We start from the raw sequence: 24,364 nt of genomic DNA, 5'->3' as shown, positions 1-24,364 counted from the left end.
ACATTATTTTGTCAGAGGAATAATTTGCCGTGCAAGGCCATGTTTATGCATCGATTGTAGCATAAAAACGGTTGCGTGCTCGTTGCACGACGATTGTTACACCATAGAAGGCCACACTGAGGTAGATATTGCACGCTGAAATCAAAGTGTTGACACTGTCCTCAAATAAACACAAAAATTGAGGTTGAAAATTAAACCGAGTATCCACATTGGAATAATATGGGAACGAGTTGTACATCCGTGACCTTTATTATTCATGCGGAGGTAAGGTCCCGTGCCCAGGGGGCGCATATGGAAACATCTGCAACTAACTAGTATTAGGATTTAAACACGACTGCCTGTATCGTGCACAGATATTACAGTAGCTCAGGCGATATACTATACACAGCTGATATTGATCGCTTGCTAATTCAGGGAACGCTTTGCTTTTTTTTTTTTTTTTTTGGCACTGCCACCATCGTTTGGGTAAAAACCGTTTCTGCTCAACCACGTCAAACGAGGCAGTATATGACACGTAGGCTGATACAAGATCACCGCTTCATTTGGGTGAAAGAGTGCGCGGCTGAGTTGCATCCATACACTGTCAAGATATTTACATAGACTTTTGAAAAGGCACCTTCGCCAGTACGGAATATCTACTGTCACAACAAACTGTACACATAATAAATGTTCCGCGCTTTTATTCATTCAAAGGATTATTAATTTGTTCACAGTTTTATAAATAAATTAAAGGAATTTTGGTAAAGCTAAATGAAGTTTCAAAGTGAAAATCGTTAAATAATTATTTACACATTTATTACGTTGTTGGGGTGAATTTCTCATTAAACTTGTAACCAATGTATGACAATTTGTGAATTCTTTTATTTTCGCTCGGCCTAAAGGCGTATGAGACGATGAGTAAGCAAGTCTAGCACTTGAGCCATTGCTTTTGATAACATTACATATTTTCTTCGCAATGACGAGATGTTTGGTTCTCAAAACATCTGATTACAGTGCTTCTGAAATGTAAAACAAACTAGCATTCAAAAATTATGCCAGCTTGTCAAACACGTTTCCCGACTGCATTTTCTCATGAAAATTACTCCAGACAGGAAGAGTGCCTTTCATAAAGATTCGAATGTGAAATCCTTTTTTTTTTTTTTTGACGGTTGAACAAGATGTTTTGCTCCCCGACTAAATCGATACTCCATCGATTATCGTCTTACACCGCTGGTCCCCTATTAACACATCAACGCCCGGCTGCAGTCAATCGTTGGCTCCCTGCGCCCTAACGTCCCCTGTCCTATGCGTCCAAAAGATACGGAATCTGATCCCTAGCGTCTACAGGGGGATCAGTCACTCAGCCCGTGCGAATCGCTGTCATAATACCCAGTCATTATTCACATTCTTATAGCCGATGATCCCAGTAAAGGTCTTCCTGTTTCTTACTGGCTACACACTTTAGATTCCTTGGCCCGCAACCCGGTGAGTTCAGATGTGCAAGACGCTACCTCGTCCTCTCCCCGATGATCGAATGCCTGCACAGAGCAAAGACAAGGTGACACGGTCTACACACAACAAACATGGATGCTATATCATTTTGTGCACCATTGGTGGTGCTGCTGTCCATCATTTTATCCATCTTTCCGCAAGGTAAGAGAAACCTACTCATCCCTGTCATTTTTATTTCTTGCAGGGATGTGTGTGTCATCAGAAGAAATTACAAACTTATGAGTTAAACTTATTGATATTTATTCCTAATTCAACCGATTGTAATACTAGTTTTTCCATGAATGTATAAAATGTGTGTTATTCATGATTTGATATGCCCTAAACCTGGAATGATCTGGCAAGTCAGACAACGCTTCTTCACAACATTCTGTTGAATGTTCATTATATTATCATTTTATTAGGTGAAACTTAAAATCTGCACATTTTATGACCTTGAATAATGGACTTGCCTTAAAGGGCAACACATGAAAGAGATATATTATATGTACTTCGATCTATCGAGATGAGTTGAAACAGAGCCCAACTACACATTTAAATATCAGAACAGATGTATCAAAAGGGTTTCCTCCATAAGAATATTCAAAACAAGATTGAGCACAAAAATCTTATTGATCTCAAAACAAGGCTTAAGTGGGTGTATTATTTGCTACGTTAGGCGCTATTCACAATGTCAAACAAACACCACTTTAAGAAAACAAAAAGCTTTGTTTAACACTCAACAGATTCTCACACTGTACATAATATGCAGTCATGTATAAAGGTGCATGAATAATTGAACAGTAGGGGCTTAGTGTTGTATCACACTCCGTCGCAGATGATGTGTTTCCGAGATGTCAGAGAGATGACATCATAAAACCTGCCCACATTGTAAATATTTCACGGCAGTGTCAGGATCGAAACAGACAGGAACACCTGCTGTGTTTTTTTATACCGATATTATTCTGCGAAAAATTGTCATTTATATTAATATATTGTCGAGCTGTTCTGAAACCGGATTATTGTAAAATGTACTTTTGTGGGGTCCTTCTTTTTGTATAAAAAAAAATCAAATTTCGATTCCAAAATGTTAACACATTGATGCTATTTTTCTTGTTAGCGATTATTAACAATTTACTGTCCAATTCATAACGTTAAAAATTTGGAAACAAATGATTCACCGTTAATTATAAAGCTTCTTCACAAATTTGAACTTCAGTAGTTTTATTGATCTCCTAAACGATATTTTATCCTTTTATAGGCGGTGACTATATACAAAACACCGTTTAACCGTATAGATAATAAATATATACTTCATCCATAAAAGTGACTGCGGATATAAATTCGTATCGACTGATTATGAAGAAATTTAATGACTGAATCACAACAGCTGGTATTCAATGGGCTCCTTTTTCAAACAATCGTTAGAGCGGATCTAGCTGTCAGGAAACGTACGGGAAATAAAGGGGGCGAGTGAAGAATTGGGTGTGTACATTTATTCTTAAATTTAAAAAAAAAATAGCTAGAGAGATGATGTAGTTTTGTTCTTTTGAGATTCTGAAATGGCATACAGGGTGTTAAAGAGGGACATTCGTGTGGCACAAACCCTTGCTTCTAAATGCATGAATTGAAAACCTATACGAACCGATTTGAGTCAATTTCGACAAATCAGTTTTATCAATCAGATTTCCCATGGGTCACAAAGTCTACCAATTATTTGTTATTAGTTTATTCACCGTTGCTACATCAGAACATTGTGTAACGTCGGGTTAATGACTCGACATTACCTGACTTTAACGATGACATCTGGATCCAATACAATAACAATCATGCATCGTTTAAGATAATTTGCGGTCTAATTTCGTCTTTCGATGTGTAGCGCTACAGCCGGCTTTAGGTAAGGTAATTAACGTATCAAGCGCATGCATTTTGAATTAGGTAAGATTCCGTTGTGTGTTTACATTCTACAATTAACGTGGTCACGCAGAAAGCGTTTGTGGATAGAAAGTCTCGGAAGATCGAATTTTCATTGCATTGCAATTTGAAATGATAAATCGGCACAACCAACTTGAACAAGCTTCACATAATCCTGCGCAGACCGAGCAAGCGACAGTAAGCTTAGTATGGATTGGGTTCATAATTATAGTCATATTAATCTGAATTCATCTAAATCGGGTTTAATCCACAGCTACGGATACCATTTAACCCTATTTAAAGATACCAAATGGTACAATTGATATAATTCGCATGACCTATTAATTATTATTTTTGAAAATAAAAAAGTCATTACAGGTAGCTACTTTAATAATTCGAGGGTGGTAAATGGTCACAAAATTAGAGACCATGATATGTTACCAAAATACAAAATACTTATGAACATTTACCAAGTTTGTGAAAAAGCAGTGATCAAATTTCATCCTTGTAGGGGACGAGGATATAATTTCCTTTCTGCCCAATAATTATTTTTCCACATGGACAATGCAAAAAAGGGGTCAAGAATTAACTCTCCTTTCAGGAATCTGATCAATTCGAAACATTTCAAGTATAGGCCTATACATGCGAAGACTGGCGGGAAATGATATAATGCCGCAGTTATTTCGCGGGTAGTTACCACGTGGATTTGTCATCAATCTTATCCTAGGAATCTCCACAATTCCATACAAAGAAATGACGACCTGTGTACTCCGATTTTATGACCTTGATTGCGGATGACAGCGGGCGGTTGAGCCAAATCTCATTTGAATTGAAAAGGCATATAAATTGAATGAATGTAATAGAAACGAATGCCTATGAACAGCGCTTGACTGATGTCCCTGTTGTATACGTATTACATTGGCACTCCAACTGATGTGTTCGTTGATTTTGTTATTGATGATACCATGGTATTGTTGTTTTTTTCCTTGTGTTCCTTCACCAAGGCAACCCAATTGCTTGCCAAAATAACATTCTCTCTTTGTGTCTTTAATAATAATGAAACAACACACACATTAGAATTGCAAACGAAAGACATTTAGATAAAGAGGGAACGATGTTTATATTTTTTTTTAATTCCTCAAAATGAAGTTTTTATCGACGCGTTTTATAGTCAGTGTTCTGAACAGGCGCATAAGTATGTGAATTGCCACATGAAGAGTTTCACATTATGCATTATGTAGCTCTTCAAATGCCGTATCAGTTTCACGCCGTGCATCACGTCGTATATCTCGGCCTTCAACACCAAACAGCCGTCGTCCATGCCTCCCTACTCCCTGATGAAATCCGAAGCTCTATCAAGTTCATGTTGACAGCTGGTTCGTTTGTCGTCCGTCATTGGGCGAGTTCAGCCCGATTAGGTGAAGCAGTAATTGCGCGCGTGTACGCGGCGAGATTAATCAACCGCACCCGGTCGTAAACTCCGTGTACTTTTCTCCGAGACCTATGCGAGAGGTTTTTTCTTCTTTCCTGTTGTGACACCGACTTGTCACAGCTTCGAGCAGGTATGGGGCTCTTTATGCACCGCTGCTTTCTTTTATGATGATGGCACGGTGGGTCGCTACTGCGATGAGTTTTCTCACTCCTGCTACATCTCGACATCCTCTCCTACGCATGACCTGCCACAGTGCCACTATGCGTGAGGAAGCACTGAGCAAGACGTGCATTCTATCCGGTACCCCATCTTTCTGAACATTTGTACCTTTATTGCCTCGCGCCGGTTTCCACTAACTGTCACCACAACCTAGTGCCGATTTTAAGACATCTGTGCTCGGTGATGAAATCCACATGGGAGAAAGTGTATTGAATTGTTTTCTTAGGCTCTTATGTAAAGAGCAGTTGCGCAGATACTACTATCTATCAATTCATGACGTTGAAAATGAATAAAACTGCTGCAAACTGCTTCCTGACTGGATTGACCTGAAATATACAAATCTAAACAAAACGGTCTGACGTTTCGATCTTAACAAGATCTGCTTCAGAGGCCAAACAAAATCATGACGTTAAGACCTGCTTGTTTGGAATAAAGGGCAGTTTTTAATGTAAATCGCTTGGAAACAACGATACAATGCGCTTTATATACAGGGTGAGTAAAAAAAAAGCGGAACCCAAACCCCCAAAAAATATATTTCATATTTAAAAAAAATATAGCACCAAACATAATAATGACTGGAAAGCCAATTTCATAAGCTACTTTTAGATGGAAAAAGTACTGAAATTGCTCAATCCGTTCAAAGAATATCACCATAAACACAATAACCCTAAAACCTGTTTCGTCAAAAAAAAACAATTTATTGTGCATTCTGACTGTTTGGAACAACAAAGAAAATGACACAGAATACTTGTTTCAACGACTGTCAACAACTGTAGTAAACTATATCTTTATTAACAACCCTGGTTAGGCAAACAATATGATGTATACAATCCACTCATTTTAAAAGACGGGCCTTCAAAAGGACTTTGTTGAATATTTGTAACTTTAAAACTGAGGTTTTATCGTTGGTGATGTTTGAAGACTTTTGTGACAACGATTCTTGAAATCGCATTTTTGGACGAAAGAGATTTTAGGGTCATTGTGTTTATATGGTGACATTCTTTGAACGGATTGAGACAATTTCAGTAATATTTTCATCTAAAAGTAGCTTATGAAATTGGCTTTCCAGTCATTATTATGTTTGGTGCTACATATTTTTTAAACATGAAATATAATTGTGGGGGTATGGGTTCCGCTTTTTTGACTCCATATGACCTCCCAATGGAATGACGTTGATATACCCTTGAGTACATGTACATGTACATATACATGTAAATAAATACATGTACCAGTAAATAAGGAACTGATCACCCGATGAATTCTGAAGATGATGAAATGTAATTCATTATCAAAAAACACTAAGGGTCTATTCGTTCGTTCCTTAAATAGACAATGTTTTACGTCATTCGTATGACAGTAAGAGGCAAAGAAGGGCATTCCCTTGGGGTCGATAGAGGTTTGGTGCGATTATCGAATAGTGCGCGATTACTGCAGCAGTGTATGTTCTTCAAGGATTCACTATGATAATGTTCTCCCTCACATTAAGAAAAGGAGTTCCCTCGCGAAAGCCTGGCGCGTTAATGATATTATAAAGCGCCCGAAGGCAATCACCCTGATCTCAATTTAAGACTCCATAATAGCTCCATATCTAGTCGGGAATACTGAGAGGGGAAAAGGAATTATACATTAGTTGGAAGTGGGCGATGCGACGACGGCGTTGAAGGGAGACGACGCTTGTTTATAAATGCCGATTGATTCAAGCTTGTATTGATGAATACTACCGGTACTTGATTTGGAAGAAAGGCACCGTGCGGTTTTGCAGGTGCGGCCTGCCCCGATGTAACTGAGCAGTGAATGCAGACGAATTGATGCAATGCATTAGTAGATAGAAATATTCTGTAATATCATAATTGATCGGTGGAGAACATCTTTTATCTCTGAAGTAACAGTCAAAAATATATATTTTACATTATAATACACTTCAAGTTTTGTTTAATTTATGTACTTGTACAGAAGTACATGTCTACAAGTAACTGATATTGTTTTAACCAAAATGTAAAGGGCTGAATTAGTCTTTTATGCGACTACAATTTGTAATATCAGAATACATAATGATAATTATGTCGCTTTGTTAAACAATATGAAAGGTACGCGGCCTAATATGGAACCTTATGGTAGAAAAGAAGTTTAAATTACTTAAAGATTTGCATACGTACGGATGCTGTGGAGTTCTAGGAATAATCCACAAGCAGTATTGCAGCCTGAACATTCTTTTAGTTTCATTTCGTCCAAAGTTTCTCCATTCTGAATTACACATCCTTGGAACCATGTTGGAGATCTTCATCAAGAACTAATTCATGTCACCAAGACGGCATTGACATATTGATATGAAAATGCTGATTTAATGCCTCAATGGTATATTTATATCATTGAAAACAGGTTCATGTATGAATCAGATGCATGCTTGAATGTTTTGGAACCACAAGCTGTGCCTCACTTGTACCTTTCTATCAAAGTCCTTTCTTTATAATGCGACCTTCACTGTTCCCAATGAGCCGCTCGTCTCGACCATAAAACGCGGAGCAAGAATGATAAAACGTCGCTTCAAATTAATCGCCGGCGATAAGCAAGGCGAGCGAGCCGAAAATGAAACCGTCTCGAAATTCCATCATTAGAGCCGAGCGATGTTCGATGGAATCCCAAGCATTCGGCCCAGGGAGAGGTTTTCTGAAACATTTGTCACCAGATATTTTTTTCTATGCACTGCCGTGTAGAGATTCTAGCGCTCGGGGCTTTGGGCACAGAGCCGGGTTTCTTTCTTATCTCGGAGACATTGATGTTGCATGGCAATTAATATGGTGGTCCCTCATGATGCCCCTGGACATGCAGTGTAACGGAATGGTTTATGAAACAAGATGCAGTACTCTTGCACTTGACGTTTTAAGAGATGAAAGTTTATCCAGATTGGTACACGGTTCAAGTTGACATGACTTCTCTCGTTACCAAAATGGACTCCAAACTGCGCATGTTTTGACAGTATTCATGGTTTATCAAAGATGTAAAACAGGCAGTTGAATTGTAATTTTAATCTACTTCTGTTGTTCTTATCACCTACATGTAAATTTGGGTTAAAACACTGCATGAAAGCTGAAACTGCAACTCGTGGTCATGTGCAATTTTTTTAATAGTGAATCAATCTTATCGGCAAATTTGAATGTCACTAAATCGAACGATACAGGCTCATTTGTTGAGCAAGCATGAAACTGTGGCTGATCATTAATTAACACGAATGCCAATTTATATCATTACGAGATGAGATCCTGTGTACAGAAAATCATTATCCAGTATTATGCAATCACAAGCAAGCACGTGCTTGTCAATCAAAAAAAAAACAATATAGCCACAGAAATTACGGACATTCATAACATACAAAGGTATTCTATCAAGCCTTAATATTTCCAAAATATTCATCAAGATAATAAAATGTGAAATTCTCACAGAGTAGATAAAAGTGACAAAAGCAACATAAATGCGTAGGCATCGGCTGAGTAAGGTTTAGTAAAAATCAGCAATGGTGTTAAGATATTAAGTACCATTATTCGTTGGATACAAATTACTTTGATGCATCATTTCAGACAATATTTTTTTACGCATTAGATATATCTTGCCTACTACGCTAACATGCGCGTGCTGGCATGAAAACAAGTAGTCTGTACCATGGAGCTATACAGGGTGCCCCCAAAAAATGCTCCACTCTCCTTTTTTTTTACAAATTCAAGCAAACCTGAATGCATGAATTTTCTTATTATGCATGGTAAGAATGCTATGTGTCTTGGTTGTTATCTACCCAAAAATTCGATCATACTATCAATCCACTAGGGACAGAAATGCTTAAATATGAACTCGCCTCCATTTGCCAACTGCGCTGGGGACTCAAATCACCAATTTTAAAGTGTCGATTTTTGTCAAGTGTGCTTTTCAAAAATTCAACTTGGTATCTATTATGAAAGACCAGTCATCAGTTGTTGTCAAGCAAACAAGAGAAACCAACCAACCATGGCATTGTCCATTTATTGGACTTTGACTAAAAATACCTATTTGTAAATCAACCACACGTAATAATTGTGAACAATCAGCCGTAGGTGAACAATTGTTACGTGTGGTTGATTTACAAATAGGTATTTTTTATCTGCTGTTATGAAGATAGCCAGTGTTTAGATGTAAACAAATCAGTAGTTAAAGAATTCTTCTACTAACCGTGTACTTAATATGCCACAAGTGTGAGATTCCTGGAATGCGTTAATCAAATGCTAGTGTTTTAATTGAGGCTAATATTGGTGTGTAAGCAGCCTTAAGTGTAATGTGTGGTTCACCGCATAATACCACTAGGTAATCTACTTTACAATTAAACTTAACGAACCTGAATAGATCTGAAAGTCAAATTAGTTGCGTGGCCCCGACGCGTTCTTGCCACAACCGAATTAACTCTAAATTTAGGGGCTTTGGTGTTTGGTTTTGGTGTCTTACATAAACGTATGTTTGGAAAGGATAGTTCCTTTATTATAAATATCTGGAAATTTCACTCAACATAAATGTCATTGTGTACTGCCAAATAGTGCAAGTGTGTTGTTAGTTTTAAGGACAGTGATATCAAATTTTCATTTTGTAGCATTTTGTACGGGAATTTGCTAATGATTTGTATGCAGTGTCCACACATTCAAATCCATCTTTGACATTGGTGCTATAGCATACAGGTGTGGTAATTTGTTAAACGGGCACTGATTGCAGCCATACATGTCTGTTTGTCCAACACTAATTGTATCCTGGTGGCAAATCACGTCTGTGTCCAATTCCTGAGCCCGTGTTCTTCATTAGACGTGTAGAGAACGACACCCATCAAGCACGAAGGTGACGACTGATGCCTCGGACGTGCGCTGTATAATGCACGGTGTAATTTAGTCTTAGTGCAAAGTTACACAGGGCTTTAGGGGCTTATAATCCATGCGGATCGATTCGTCGTGCGCTGAGCAATTGCCCTCACGCGACTCAAGGACGCGTTTGGGTCGAAGCTCAAAACAAAAGAGAGAATAGACGCGGTTCAATTAAACTAACGACGCCCCATTTGGAAACCTGTCGGTGAAAATTGTGCGACGTTACTGTACGTCCCAGGGATAGACTAATTTATCATTACAAAGTTGTACAACATTCAATCAGCAATGATAAGGCGTGATTCGTATTACCACTACTCTTTAACTACCTTAAGCTCTCACAATATGGGCCTTATTTTCAAAACCAATTAAATACCTATTGAGGATACAATGCGATAACTACGAAGTCTCCAAAGATAACATGTTTGTGATGGAAGCATTTGCAGACGATCGAAGCATCAAATTATAAATGATTGTCGTAGACAATTCGAACCGCCGCAATACCAAAAAGTCAATTGTAATCATAATAACTTCAAATGAAATCAGAAAATTTTTCTGTAATAAATGCAATATGTGACACTTGACATGTGACAGAGTTTCTTTGATTTTTTTATGAATCCTCTTTGCGTGGTATCAGATGATGGATTCTAATCGAATTCTTGTTACATCTGTTGGTCATTGCCTGCGAATGTTTCACATAGTTGTAATTTGTATCACGATCAAGTAGCCCTTCCCCAAGACTATTGCTGTAATATCATTCACATTCTGTTTATCGGAGATAAGATTTGAAGGTTTGTGTTGTGAAGAGAGCAATGAGAGTCAGTTTACGGCTACACCATGTAACAAATGCATCTTAGCCTTCTCTCCTAATTAATTCTACTGCGTTTCTTTCTTCCTTAAATGTTAATTTTGTTTGTCTATCTGTTTTTTGTTTTGTTTTGTTGTGTTTTTGCTTATACAGCCTTTGCCTCATATTATTGTCTCTGCATCAGTACATGTTCCTTGTCTCGTGTCAGCTTACGCATTGTAATGTCTTTGTTTGTTTGTCCTGTGTTGTTTTTACCGGCTGTTTTCCACAATCTTCTGCTTATTTTAAACAGCCACATGCTCTATTTGCTTCTTTTATTGCTGTTAATTTGATATTTACTGCTATATGGTTTAACCCTTTTCTCTAAAGTTTGTAATTTTTTTCATGAAGCATGGAAATTATGTGCACTTAAATTGAAAATCTCTTTGTGAGTTTCTCCCGGTTATTTTCAGAACCACAAACTCACAGAAGATAAATTTTGTTACATAGTGTGAACGTAAACCTACTATTATATTTAAGATATTTCATTCATTTCTTGAATTGCAATAATTGCATTCAACCCAGGCAGAACATTGAACCCAATATCCATTTTTACTCGCAGTTTAGATGTAGTGGGTGTTTTTTACAATTGGAGATGTCTGACAGCATGTAGTCGACCCGAAGTATAAGTATGAAGATATCGATGCCCATCTATCGATGTCCATGTGAAATCACTTTGTATTATAACTGCACATGTCATTCTAGACAAACAAAACCTAAATTTATCATTGGCAATTTTTATAGAGTAATATGAAGTATATATGAACCAACACATTATTTATACATGTATATGTATATTATGGTTTATTTATTTGAATAAAAAGCAGCCCACAGGCTGAAAACATTCAAATTTACAACAGTTGTTTTTGTTAAAAAGTATTAAACATACAATCAATACATCTAAATTGTTAATTAAAAGTTACAAACGATGACTTAAGAAATTAATCATTATTATCATTACTGTCATTTGCAATTTTAGTCGTGTCAAAATAGACAGTGTGTGGTAAATTGTATACATCATTATATTTTTTAGTTTTCAGTTTCTCCAAAATTGTAATTTATTTATGCTCCCCAAGTCTCTACTAGTTTTCATTTACAGCAATGGGATTTATTTACAACGATTGTTGTAACAGTTTCCTTCGATACAGTTGTATGTTAGCTACGACGTTCATGGATGTGTACATTGCCGGATGCAGGATAAGATGTAGATGTTACTCATGAAAGAAACCCGCTTCATTGATCTAAGATGTCGAGGATTATTATGATTAATGATTCCGCCGTCTTCCGGCAAGCTTTTCAATCAGTGACCAATAATAAACACCACAGAGAAGCCACCATCTCCACTACATTGCCTCGGCGGTAAATATTTTTGTGAATGGCAGCCAAACAAAGACGCCAACGTGCAGAATTCAGATTCGCTAATCCATTCCCCTAAATTAGAAAGCGCTGGGCGATTCCCAAGCCGTTAACGGCCGCCTCAACGAGAAAGCATTTGGGGAGTTGGAACAAGAAGAAACCGCGCTGCCCCTCAGTGTTTTGCGCGCGTAAACATTACATAAAAATGGACTCGCGAGAGAACATGCGATCCCAGTAATTAAATTTCTGCCAATGCTTCGGGTCGCCGAGTGCAGTTATTAGTGCGCTGTGGCAATGTCAGGCGGGGCCGGGAGCCAGTGAAAGACAGTTTCCGATCATTAGGGGCTTTCATTAGGGGACAGGCCACAATGGAAGTAATCGTGCTATTCGCGAATTAATTTCCATTTTGAATACAAGCCAGGAACTGATTAGGGTTGAATGTACATGTGAACTTCTCCATAATGTGTTTGGTTAGCATGTAATTCTGGATGATGATCGTGACGCATATGCAACGCCATACTTCTGAAAATTGCTCCCATATCTCGAATGTGTTCAACATGATTACCCACGAATGTTACAATCTTAGCCAGACTTTGATTTAAAGTTTTCTGTGATTATGTCAATCTGTACCTTTGACGATTTATGTTCTTGATCTAGGTCTTGATCCAATACGTAGCGCTATATATCGACAGAGCAAGTATAGAATCCATGTAAAGCCACGGGTGTTGTTAAAGGATTGATGCGAATACGTAGTTTGTATAACGTGCAATTTCCTTGCTTGCTTGCAGCAAAAACATAGTGTACTTAAAATACAAAATACAACTGCTGTGATATATTATGATTGAACTGTTTTGGGGGATATGTTACTGCATGGTACATTGTCGCGTTGTCTTGTGTAAAGAATTGCCGCACTCTGATTTATTCCCCACTCTGGGTGTTTAATGCAATTTTTCACCGTCTGTTAAAATCTGAAATGCCATTGTGCCTCGGTCGGACTCCTTGGTAATGGGTGTGCTTAAAGCAGTATTTCACCGCGAAGCGAATTAGGATGGCACTCTACTATTAAAGGACGAGCAAGATGTTGAAGTCTCACGGTTCTGTTGCCGAACTGAAGCTGTATTAAGATGTTCACTAGATATAAGGCGTTTGTAGAAATCACTTGAGCTCCCTATATCATAGCGGGACTTCAAAGGAAAGACAGTCTGACAATCCTGTTATTATCGTCATGCAACATCATCTAATTGTGAAGAAGGAATTTCACATTAAGACGATGTTTTAACTCGAAGATCCGTGTTTATATCACAACTGGAACAACGTTCCGTGCATCCGAAAAGCTCAGCATTCATCAATACAAATAATAAGAAAATTCTGTCGATGGTTGCAAAATACGAGCCTGGAGCACGGCCGAGAAGCTGCCAGTTAGAGGTATGCCTGCAATGTCGCCTGCCCGTCGCCCACGCGTCATGCGATAGCACGACGCCATTACGGACCCTGTCTTGTGTTTTGTTTTTTTGGCTGGAGCCTCTCCTCTCCCTACTTCGATCTCGTCATTAGAATGCCATAATGGAGTCTCGTTGGTTTATTCGGCAGGAAACATGACAACTGCATGCGCCCGGAGTCCGGTTTGGTCTCGTAGAATAAACTGTGCCACTCTGGTGTTCCGCGGATTTCTAGAAGGCATGAGTTTTCCAATGTTGATCAACAGACGGATAAGGTTGATGAGGTGGATGAAGCCGCAAAAACAGCTGAGCGCACTAAATAAAGAAAATGGTAACCAATTGCGATGTAGCACTCACTGCGCTTTAAGGAACTCCACCTAAAAAATCTACCAAGTAGAAAATTAACAGTTATCATTGTAATGTCATTTTGCCATTACGGGATTGCTTGAATTTGTTATTAAATCACAATAATGTCAATTTTTTCCATCAAAAATGTTATCATCATCAACTATTTGCATTATTGTGTTCAAAAAAGTAAGGTAATTGCAATATTCGATTTTTCCAGAACATAAAATCTCTTTGAGATCATTTGTAATTCGAGAGAAATGAAAACGTTCGGTACATTAATGATAATGTTTGCTATATGAAACTTATTCATTCTTAAGGCCGCAGAATAAGTCACGTAAACAAAAATCAAGATAAAAGTATTACTTGATCAATGTGGTACTTTGTACATTCTATACAAAACAAATTGTCTCTTTAAAAAAACGTGATTGGCTGTTACACCAGAGAAAGGTTACCAAAAACATTTGTCAAGACAATGTCTGATGGTATGTTCACCGGTAAATAGATATCGATAACACGAGAGAAAGAGAGGACAGAAAGAGAAAGCAGAATAATAAAGCAGCTGACAAAGGCAGATTGAAGGTTCCCGATGCCGTGTTTCCGTCCAATTATCTTCACCTCGAGTTTGAAAAAAAAAGTCCCCAACATCACGATGTGCGGCACGGCTGGGCCTCTGCAGACGGGGCCTGTAACGGGATATGCGCGGGGCTGTCATCACCACAGTAGGTCCAGGCGGAGACGTAGCGATGCAAAGATCAAACTGTTTAAAGTACGATCCGGGAGCAAGGACAACTTCTTAGAGAGGCAGGGAGCTAATAGACACAGACACACATCTTATCTTCTTTACTCCATAACGGACATATTTGCGTATAAGGCTGAATTATGTCCGACTCATCATCTGTGCTAATTTTATTTTATTTATTTATTTATTTTACATCTTTAGACATAAATATAAAATTGAATTAAAAGGAAATGTAAAACCACATGAACAGGGGCTGTCAAGGACAAACAAAAGCATGAAAACTGTCATCAAACGATGTGTTTGACCAGACCCCTGTTCAAATTAAAACAATGAATTTTAAATGAAGAAATAAAAATGAAATAAGAACCATATTATACTAAATTAAACAACTGTAAATACGAACATGTAATGATAAAAACAGGCCGACTGTACTATCTCAAGATGCTTTTTGTCTTAGATGAAAAACCCCAATGAGACCAAATGACCATGATGAGATAAAAATTGAAAAAAATGGATTTATATTAAAACACCATCAAACCAGAAAAAGAGGTAAAAACCAGTAAAAAAGGAACGCCCCAAAGACCAGTATTAAAAACAACCAGTATAGAGACGAATTCCCCCCAAAATAAAATATATAAACATATCTGATGTCAGCTAGTTTATACACACACTCCCAATTACATGTCGGATAAATCCCTCCTCAAATGTGAACGAAAAGCCCCCACACCCTCTAAAATCAAAATGTTCCTGGTTTCAGCATCAAAGAGGAGTATAGATGTAGTACATGGACTTTAACCCTTTTCTGGTAACATTATTATAGCAGCTAAGTCGATTTTGGTGCATTGGCATGTCTGTCGTTAAAGCAAGACTAAGGCCGTGTCCGTATTACTTGGCTACGGCTTGAAATTACACACGAGTCTATGGGAAGTGGCTGCAGCCGCTACAGTCCCATAGACGTGTGTAATTTCAAACCGTAACCAAGTAATTTGGACACGGTTCTAAATTCATCGGTGTGCAGGTAAACGCCATGATGTCTTGTACAAGTACTGATGACCGCATTCTGTTTTGAATAATTTGTCTAATTCCAACTTAGAATGCCTCATGGGTAGTTTGAAGCCCGACACTGGTATTTGAAAATGCATGATTTATTGTGTGCACATGTCATGTTCTGACATGTGTAGGTTGTCGCACACAAAAAACCTAAAAGTCGAAAACCAATTAATAAAGGTATATTGCATGAGGGTTTTAAGAATATTTTCAAATTACCTCTTATAAAGTCAGATAACCAATCTGCCATGTAAACTTTATTTCAATCAAATCGATGCATTGGAACAAACGCTATGCTTCATCGAACTCAAGGGTTGAAATTCCTTGAAAGTGAGAAAGCGCAGTTTATAGAGAAACACACATTTCCTTTGCTAAAGAGTAACGTGTGACTTATTCTACCGGCTTCGATCTGTAAACTTTTAAAAAAAAAATTAAAAAAAAAATAAAAAAAGAGGCCCAATTGGTTTTTCAAGTCCCGCATTGTGATTGCTGTATCTTTTGAACTAACCATCCTAATGAAACCAACTAAAAAGCATTTGGAAAACCAATTATTCTACTCAGCAATACATTGGACGCGATTTTGAATACTACCCCAACTTTTGTGAAAACATGCCCGATTCGACCGTTGGATTTTATGTGGGACAACCTGTATGTCAGTACAGGACGCGATTTTGAATACTACCCCAACTTTTGTGAAAACATGCCCGATTCGACCGTTGGATTTTATGTGGGACAACCTGTATGTCAGTACAGTCATATAATGTTCTTCCTTAATGTGTTAGTGTAAAGCTTTTGAGGAAGTTCTCGTTTCAAGATCTTCCTGCGAGTGGGGAATCCTACTCCGTATAATGTAACTGCCCGTCGTCTGATACGCTTTTGTCAAGTGACTGATTTGGTTAAACATCAATTCGGTCAAAGAGTCAAGCGCGTATTATTGGATGGTAATGTATCCGTTCTTCAATGTCATTACGGGCGTTGTTACTTTGAAGCCCTACCGGCCGCGCACGGGACAGATCCTTTCTCATGAATGTTCTCGTTCGCGGCCCTTTAAGTATACTCCGCGATGCAGCACTTTCAGTCTGAAAATGTCAAAATTAACATGATGGTCCGTACTCCGTAGTAGTACAGGTCTGCGCGTGGTCTCCTTTGATAACGCTTCCTGGTCAATCAGCAGGAACATAAGATTAAAGGGTCTGGTAGCCGCTACTACTCTGTATATTTATTTTGGATAGGCTATGATAATGATGCCGCTGTGCCGAAAGACACGTTCATACTGCATGTCTTGTGCATAGAATGGTTTGTGATTATGTTTCGAACTGTGTGCCGCACTTATTTTTTATTTATTTTTATTTCAGACAACCCTTAAGTAGGAGTCTATAGCATATAGGTTCTATGGCAGATGATGATACCAGACAATAATTTAGGTGGTTTTGGTTTGTGCAATTTGCTTGAGAAGAATTCCGAAGAACTGGATTGATTCCTTTTGCCTCTGAGTTTAATCTCTTGTTTAATGCCACGGCGTGATAAGTTTACTTTGCCACAACATTTAAAATCCAATCAAATTATCAAAACCCAAAATATTTTAGTGAGCATGTAATTACATCACGAGATTGAATCGGGATCAAAAGTCATTTCCATTTGGAAATTACACCCTGCCTATAGGCGCCACTGGGAACACAAAACGCGTCTTCAGATGAAGAGAGAATGATGACTGCCAATATTTTGAAACACCGGCAGTTTACGTTTCGCCCTCCCGGCTAGGCAAAGGGAGAATTGCTGCGGAGCTTTTCTTCTTATAACTCGCCCCTGGAAGGTTCTTTCTGATCAAACAAAGTCAAGTGTGTTGATTCGGCGATTTAAAGGGACCGCGTCCTTCCCGTCTCCATGAATAATGTTTGATCTTGAAAGATAAATTACCCTGCTAGTGAGTACCCCTCGCTCGATGAGTGGTTTTCTTGTGGTGTTCTTACCGCGGACTTGACGGAGAAACCCCCGCCTTTGGCGATGACCCCTAGACTCAGAAGGAGGCCTTACGGGGTTTCTGAACCGGTCATGCATTTCTTAATGGCATGGGAGCACAGGCTAATTAAGTTCTGGATCGGACATAGCAAGGTGATTGCGCAATTTCAAGTGAACCAGTCAGAAAAAGGTCCCTCGGTGAACAAAATTTGATGGGACTTCTCGTCCAATTGCACAATCTTTATGGTTTAATTGTCTTTATGATTTTGTGCATGCTTATACAACCTGTCATAGCACATCAAGTTATTCTACCTCAAGAATTTTCTGATATTCACATTTTGAAATTGTACACTTAATTTACATTTATTGGAGACGTGGTCATTTCTTGTACTATTTTCTTAGATGAAGTGCCTCGTACAACGTGTGTAATGAGGCACAGCATCACGGCATGTCCGAGTCTAAGAGTCCCACCAAATCAATGCCCAGCGAAACGAAACAAGAAAATCGATCCGAATTTGGTCCGGGCCAAATGTCAGATTTCACCTTTAATTTGGCACCGCAAGAAATGAGCGGCGGAGGGCTGTAGTACACACACACTCACACGAGCAATATGAGACAGGCATTAGGGGTGGCAAATTATTCATACGCGTTGGCGCGCGTCGCCGGCCCGCATCCGACGGAATACCAACCGGGTCTGAACCACTCGTAGACGCCAGTGCGAAGCTACGCTTCTTACCCCGCGGGTACTTTCCATCCTAGGACTCCATCTAACCGTGCCTTTGCCGTCCTCTGTCCCCAGTACTTTGCCCTTCGGCCGACCCACTCGATAACGGCATTCATTAACGTAATCAAATCCTTGAACGAGGTGGCAAATAGACTGGTACCCAGACTGGGCCCCCGGCTCCGTGTATAGATTCAAATCATGGACGGTGGTGGGGCGAGGCGAATCCGTTGCCCCATCGTAGAAATAAAGACAACAACACGTATCAATATTATCTCGGCGACGAAAGCTGATCTGGCTTCTTTCCCCATACCTGCTGGGGTTTGGTTTTGCCTTTTTTTTATTCTGACATTAATCATTTCAAACAACAGTTGTAAGTCTCCAACCAGCTGTAACAAAATGCTTTTTGAAGTAATCATGATCAAATCTACATATGACTTTTTCTTAAGTAAGAAGAAAAGGAAAGTGTCTTCATTAACCATGTAAAGTGTCGATTCCGTCTGAACATAATACAAACATGTTTGAATATCAATTCGTGAATTTCAATAAATAAAAATTGAAAAAAAATTAAATATACGCATGTATTTATGCGTCACTGTTAGCAAATGGCAGCATAGGTATATATTAAATCAATGAGTGTTTTTGAAAATAATACAATTCGTTTGAAATGACAACCCTTCATGTGCCTGGGATAAGAATGTTTAAGGATCGTCCCCAGAAAACTAAACTAGCTTATGCCACTCATGCCAAAGACATGGGAGAGCATCTAATTTGAACATACCTAAATGCAAATGTTTCGTTCAAACATAATGAGTGATGTTTAAGTTTAAATCATAATAATTTTGAAATCATTTTAATGTATAATATTTGAATTATTAATATGAATGGCAATGTGCAACATATTGCGCAGCCAGATAGCCTACGAGAACCACACCTTCGACTTCCCTTCCATATTGAATTTTGTTTTAATTCGTTGTGGTTGAAACAGCACACTTGAGCCGTCACGTCAATTTGTTGTGGTCATATCAGATTGTGACAGCTGCCGTAATAATCCGAGGTGCAGAGAGAAATCATATTCGCCGTCACCAAAGGCAGTTGTCAGGACTTCAAATGAAATCCATGTCGATCCGCATCCATAATGCACAATGTGGCACACTTGATATCCAAAAACATTGTGTTAACAAAATAGGCGAGTTGTGTAAACTGCAGCCACCTTAGATGTTTATGTTGTAGTGTATGCAAAGTGCATGTTCACTTGTGGTTATATAACCTGCCTCTTGTGACGGAATTGTCTGACACTGCTTGAAAAAGTGAGTAATGAAACCAAATTTTACATTAAAGGGAATATACAACATTTGCAAACATCGAAAAACAAAACTACCAAATTATTATGAAATACCGTGCTGGACTGTTAGTAAATGACAGTCTAAAGCATCCTGTAAAATCATGGCACCTGGTGTGCGGACATTTTCAAGAAAAGTGGTAGTTTTGTATAAACTTCCAACCCTGATCGGACGCCCAGCGTTGGAAAAAAAAAACTGGCTTTTTTTTCAAATACTGCCCCCAATTTACCATATTTAGTAAGCCTGAATTTTGTTTGCAATCGATTACACATCTATGAACGGGTACAAGACAGCTAGACTGGTTCCCTAACCCTACAATTCCCCAACGTCTATAAATTGTTCCATTCCAATTTAAGTGGGGTCAGGGAACCAGACTACAAGAACATGATTGTTTTTCTTGGTTTTTCCAGCATCTACTAACACAAAACTTCAAACAAGTCATTGTAACAATAATTGCTGTAAAATACTGATCCCCCAAATCCATCCATTCTAAAAATTGCAGCAAAAGCAAATATTGTATTATTCCCTTCAATTCAATGTTTCTCGACACGTGAATACATGCACGGTAAAAGATTCCTGGAATTTAAAAATAACTCCATTCGTTTCAAAGGGAATTATTTTCAAAAGTCACAATGATTTTGTTTCCTCGATTATTTTGCCGAAGATCAGAGATGGGTGAACGCCGAATTCGTTTGCAGTGTCATGTACATGTACTTTACTGCCCTGTAATGCGCCTATCAATTGCCCCCCCCCCCCCCACCCCCCACCGATGTGGGGATTGTCACTTTGAAGTGACAAAATCCCACCCCTCGAGCAGCATTTAAGTGACAATCCGCGACATACATACGTGGGGCGCACTAGTGATCAGTGGCTTTCCATGTAATACGCCAATATTATCACTGTTTTTGAGTTCATAAAAACCGCTTTCCATGTACACATTATAATAACAACCGAAGTTACTTAGGAATCCCCTTGAAACCAGCAAGGTTTGTGTATATTAACAGCCGACTCGACGCATATCAGCCGTGTTCTATATACCGTTAGACTTGGTACGAGTCCTGCGGTATTAATTATGATTGGCAGGTCTTCTAAGTTAGATCCATTAGAAGTTCTTGTTTAATGGTGTTATTAACGTGTTCATTGTAATTTAAATATTCAGTTCAAAAATTGTCGAAACAACAGACATCATTTGAGAATTCGATATCATTTTTGTTTTTAGTATAGGGAGAGCAGACACAATAACATATTGGATTTATTTTTACCTGTCATTCCCAGGATGCCTTGCGTCCGAGGCAGAGGAGAGACTCTTTAATACTTTATTCACGGATACAATCGGCTTATCCGTCCAGTGCGAAACAACACGGATACGTTAAAGGTTGAGTTTGGGCTGACCATGTCGCAACTTATTGATGTGGTGAGTAATGTGTCATGTTTATTGTGTACATCTATCATACATGAACAAAACATGCAGAAGGGCCAACAAAGTGAACATTGTTGGATAATACAGTGTCACGTGATTTACAGACGCTACGTTTATCATCTGCTGTTGATTTCTAAGGAGTCATACATTTTCTAAATTTAGTCTAAATTTATGTACATCCTTATTTTGTTTACAAAATTCTGCTTACGTACCTTTTAGTCAAGAAACGAAAAACACATGTATTTAACGAAACATTGGTAACGTTTTTCTCAATGCAGGACGAAAAAAATCAAATTATGACAACGAATGTGTGGCTGAAAACAGGTATGTATTGTGAACTAATAATTGATCTTACATTTGCTCAGCACTCGGACCAAAATTATCAGGTTACACCAAAACTGTCATTGAGCCTAATGTCAACAGGAGCAATATGACGATGTCCATTACTAAAATATTTGTCTTGTTAAGGCAGTAACCAATTTATCAACAACAACACACGACTTTATTATGGTCGGGTTAGCGCAGAGATTGCCCTAGTACTGGTTTAGAGTTTTTTTCTCTTAATCAATGGGAGTTTCTTCCCAGTGCTAACCAAAAATTGTCTTCATATCGTGCAGACTAAAAGTGCGTCACTTTAGTCTCATTCAGTGACGGAACTAACTTATAACATCGACCTTAGTTGTCTCAAAGAAAGATAATGATATTGATAACTTAAGAGGTATGATGATGTCATCAAAACAGCTGAGTTAGTTAAAAGTTAATATAGAAAGCTGTCGAATGAAATGATATAAGAATTAATGTAGTAAAGGTCAGCTTAGTTTATGATTCTTTTTAATGACAGCAATGGTTTGACTACAAGTTATCCTGGAATCCAGAAGAGTATGACGGGATCATGATACTTCGCGTACCAGCCCTGATGATTTGGCTTCCAGATATTGTGCTTTACAACAAGTAAGTCCAAGCTTCACCTTTCAATTCTTTGGAGGTGGAAAAGGGCCTCCAAAAAAAGATATTTTTGCCTGTGAATCTCTTAACTTCTCTACGAAGCATTGTTCTACGTTGTGGCCGTTGTTCAAAGGTTCTTGAAACCTGTTTAATGGAATGTGGCTAATAATAATAAAAAATCTGGTTGAGATCTGATATTAGAGAGAAGATGGCTACATTGTTTTCGCACCACAGGTTACAGCAACCCTTTTTTAGAACGAGTCTCTTTTAGTTCGTGTTCATTTTCAAACGAATGTAATGTGGAAGACTGTAGCGGGACATTGTGCGTATAGGCCTACGTCTTTTGCCCCTCCAGTGGCAGCTGGAAGATTCTGTAATTCTGAAACTTAAGTATCTGCTGAAAGTCCCAGCAAAGATCAAGTACCGTCATTCTGGTCGCCAATATCATAGCCTAAAATAGGGAGGCAATTCAATTAACTTCATTTTGACAATGCATAAATATTTTACAGGATTCTTTTTGGTGTGTTATTTATTTCACCTTTTTTTTGCATTTACAGTGCCGACGGAAAATACGAAGTCACATTAATGACAAAAGCTCTGGTATATTCCGACGGGACAATATATGGCTTCCACCGGCCATCTACAAGAGCTCGTGCAAGATAGACGTCCGGTACTTCCCTTTCGACCAGCAGGAATGTATCATGAAATTCGGCTCCTGGACGTACGATGGCTTGTTGATCGACCTTATGCCCCTGGGCGGCCTGATGTGGATTTGGAGGACTATTGGCAGAGCGGGGAGTGGTATATCATCGGCACGCCTGGTACCAAACACACGGTGAAGTACCCCTGCTGTGACGAGATCTACACGGATATCACTTTCAATATGATCATCCGCAGGAAGCCGCTGTTCTACACGGTCAACCTGATCCTGCCGTGTGTCCTCATCTCCTTCCTAACCGTGTTGGTCTTCTACCTTCCATCGGACTCTGGTGAGAAGATCACGCTGTGTATCTCGGTGCTGCTCGCCTTGACTGTGTTCTTGCTCCTGATTGCCGAGATCATCCCTCCTACGTCCTTGCTCATCCCGCTCATCGGTCGGTATCTTCTCTTCACCATGGTCCTTGTCACCCTGTCAATCGTCATAACCGTTATGTCCTAAACATCCACTACCGGGCCCCAGTACGCACATCATGCAGCCATGGGTACGACGCGTCTTTCTGGAGATCCTACCACCCTCTTGTACATGAAACGCCCTCAGCGGTACCCCAGTAAGGCCAACAAGGGCACTCAGAGAGACCCTAATTACTTTGAGCTGAAAGAGGTGGTCCACAAGGATGCAGACTCGACGCGGAGTAACGGTAGGGACATATATGACAATCACCATTCGGGCTTCAAACTCAGGACACTGTCGGACGACGTGGCCGGCAGTGATGGCGAATCCTCCAAGTCCTCCGGTGGTACTCGCTTCTCCAAGGAGTTTAAGCAAGCGGTTGACGGCGTGCGGTTTATTGCCACACATCTAAAAACCGAAGAAGATTACAACAGGGTAGGTATTAATGATTTACGGTAGATGCTGCTTTTTTGTTTACATGAAATATGCCAGCAAAAAAAATCGTTTTCTTTTCGTAATCATGTCTTTTGTTTTATCAAAGAAAGGTAAATCTGGTAATTGATGTATGGTTTTTCCTTCATAAAAGACTAAATGATTAATACACAATGTACAATAACTCCTGGTGCGGACAATGTGGCATTTACATTGCGACAGAGCCTCTTGTGGATGCTGTAGACATTATAAGCGTCCCGAAGATAGAAAGATTTTTTTAATTTTACGTGCTCTTTCAGCGCCAAATTCACCCCGCAAAACTGAAAGATGCTTTTCATTATTATATACACAAGTTGTTTGCTGCAATAATAGATAAACCTTGATTACATTCAGTGTTGCCTTACCTTCGTTTGGAATGTCCTCACTTAGGAAGTGGAAGAAAAATCACACCAATGGGGCGTCAAAAGGCTCCTGGTTTTCCATTCGTTCCTATAACCATTTGGTTTCAATGTCTCATCGTTCTTATTTGACGTCTGCGCCTGCAATCTTAGCTCCGACAGCGTGTTCAATACTGACAATCTTTTCCATTTGCCTTTTGCTTTGCAGATGACAGACGATTGGAAATACGTTGCCACAGTGATTGATCGGATCTTCCCATGGGTGTTTCTCATCTGTGTCATCTGTGGTACCAGCGGTATTATCCTGTCGGCGCCGCTCATATTCGAGCCGGTCCTGGAACAGGACGACAGCATCTGAT

General features: G+C 39.0%; 1 pseudogene; it reads left to right on the top strand.

Annotated features, from left to right (window-relative positions):
• LOC119740634 overlaps positions 1-24,363 on the top strand; it is a 34,119-nt pseudogene extending 9,756 nt beyond the window's left edge.
• Position 24,364: the final 1 nt, after the last annotated feature.

Source organism: Patiria miniata, unplaced genomic scaffold (assembly GCF_015706575.1).
Source record: "Patiria miniata isolate m_02_andy unplaced genomic scaffold, ASM1570657v1 HiC_scaffold_5, whole genome shotgun sequence".
Classification (NCBI taxonomy): domain Eukaryota; kingdom Metazoa; phylum Echinodermata; class Asteroidea; order Valvatida; family Asterinidae; genus Patiria; species Patiria miniata.
This window is presented reverse-complemented; position numbering and strand designations above follow the sequence as displayed.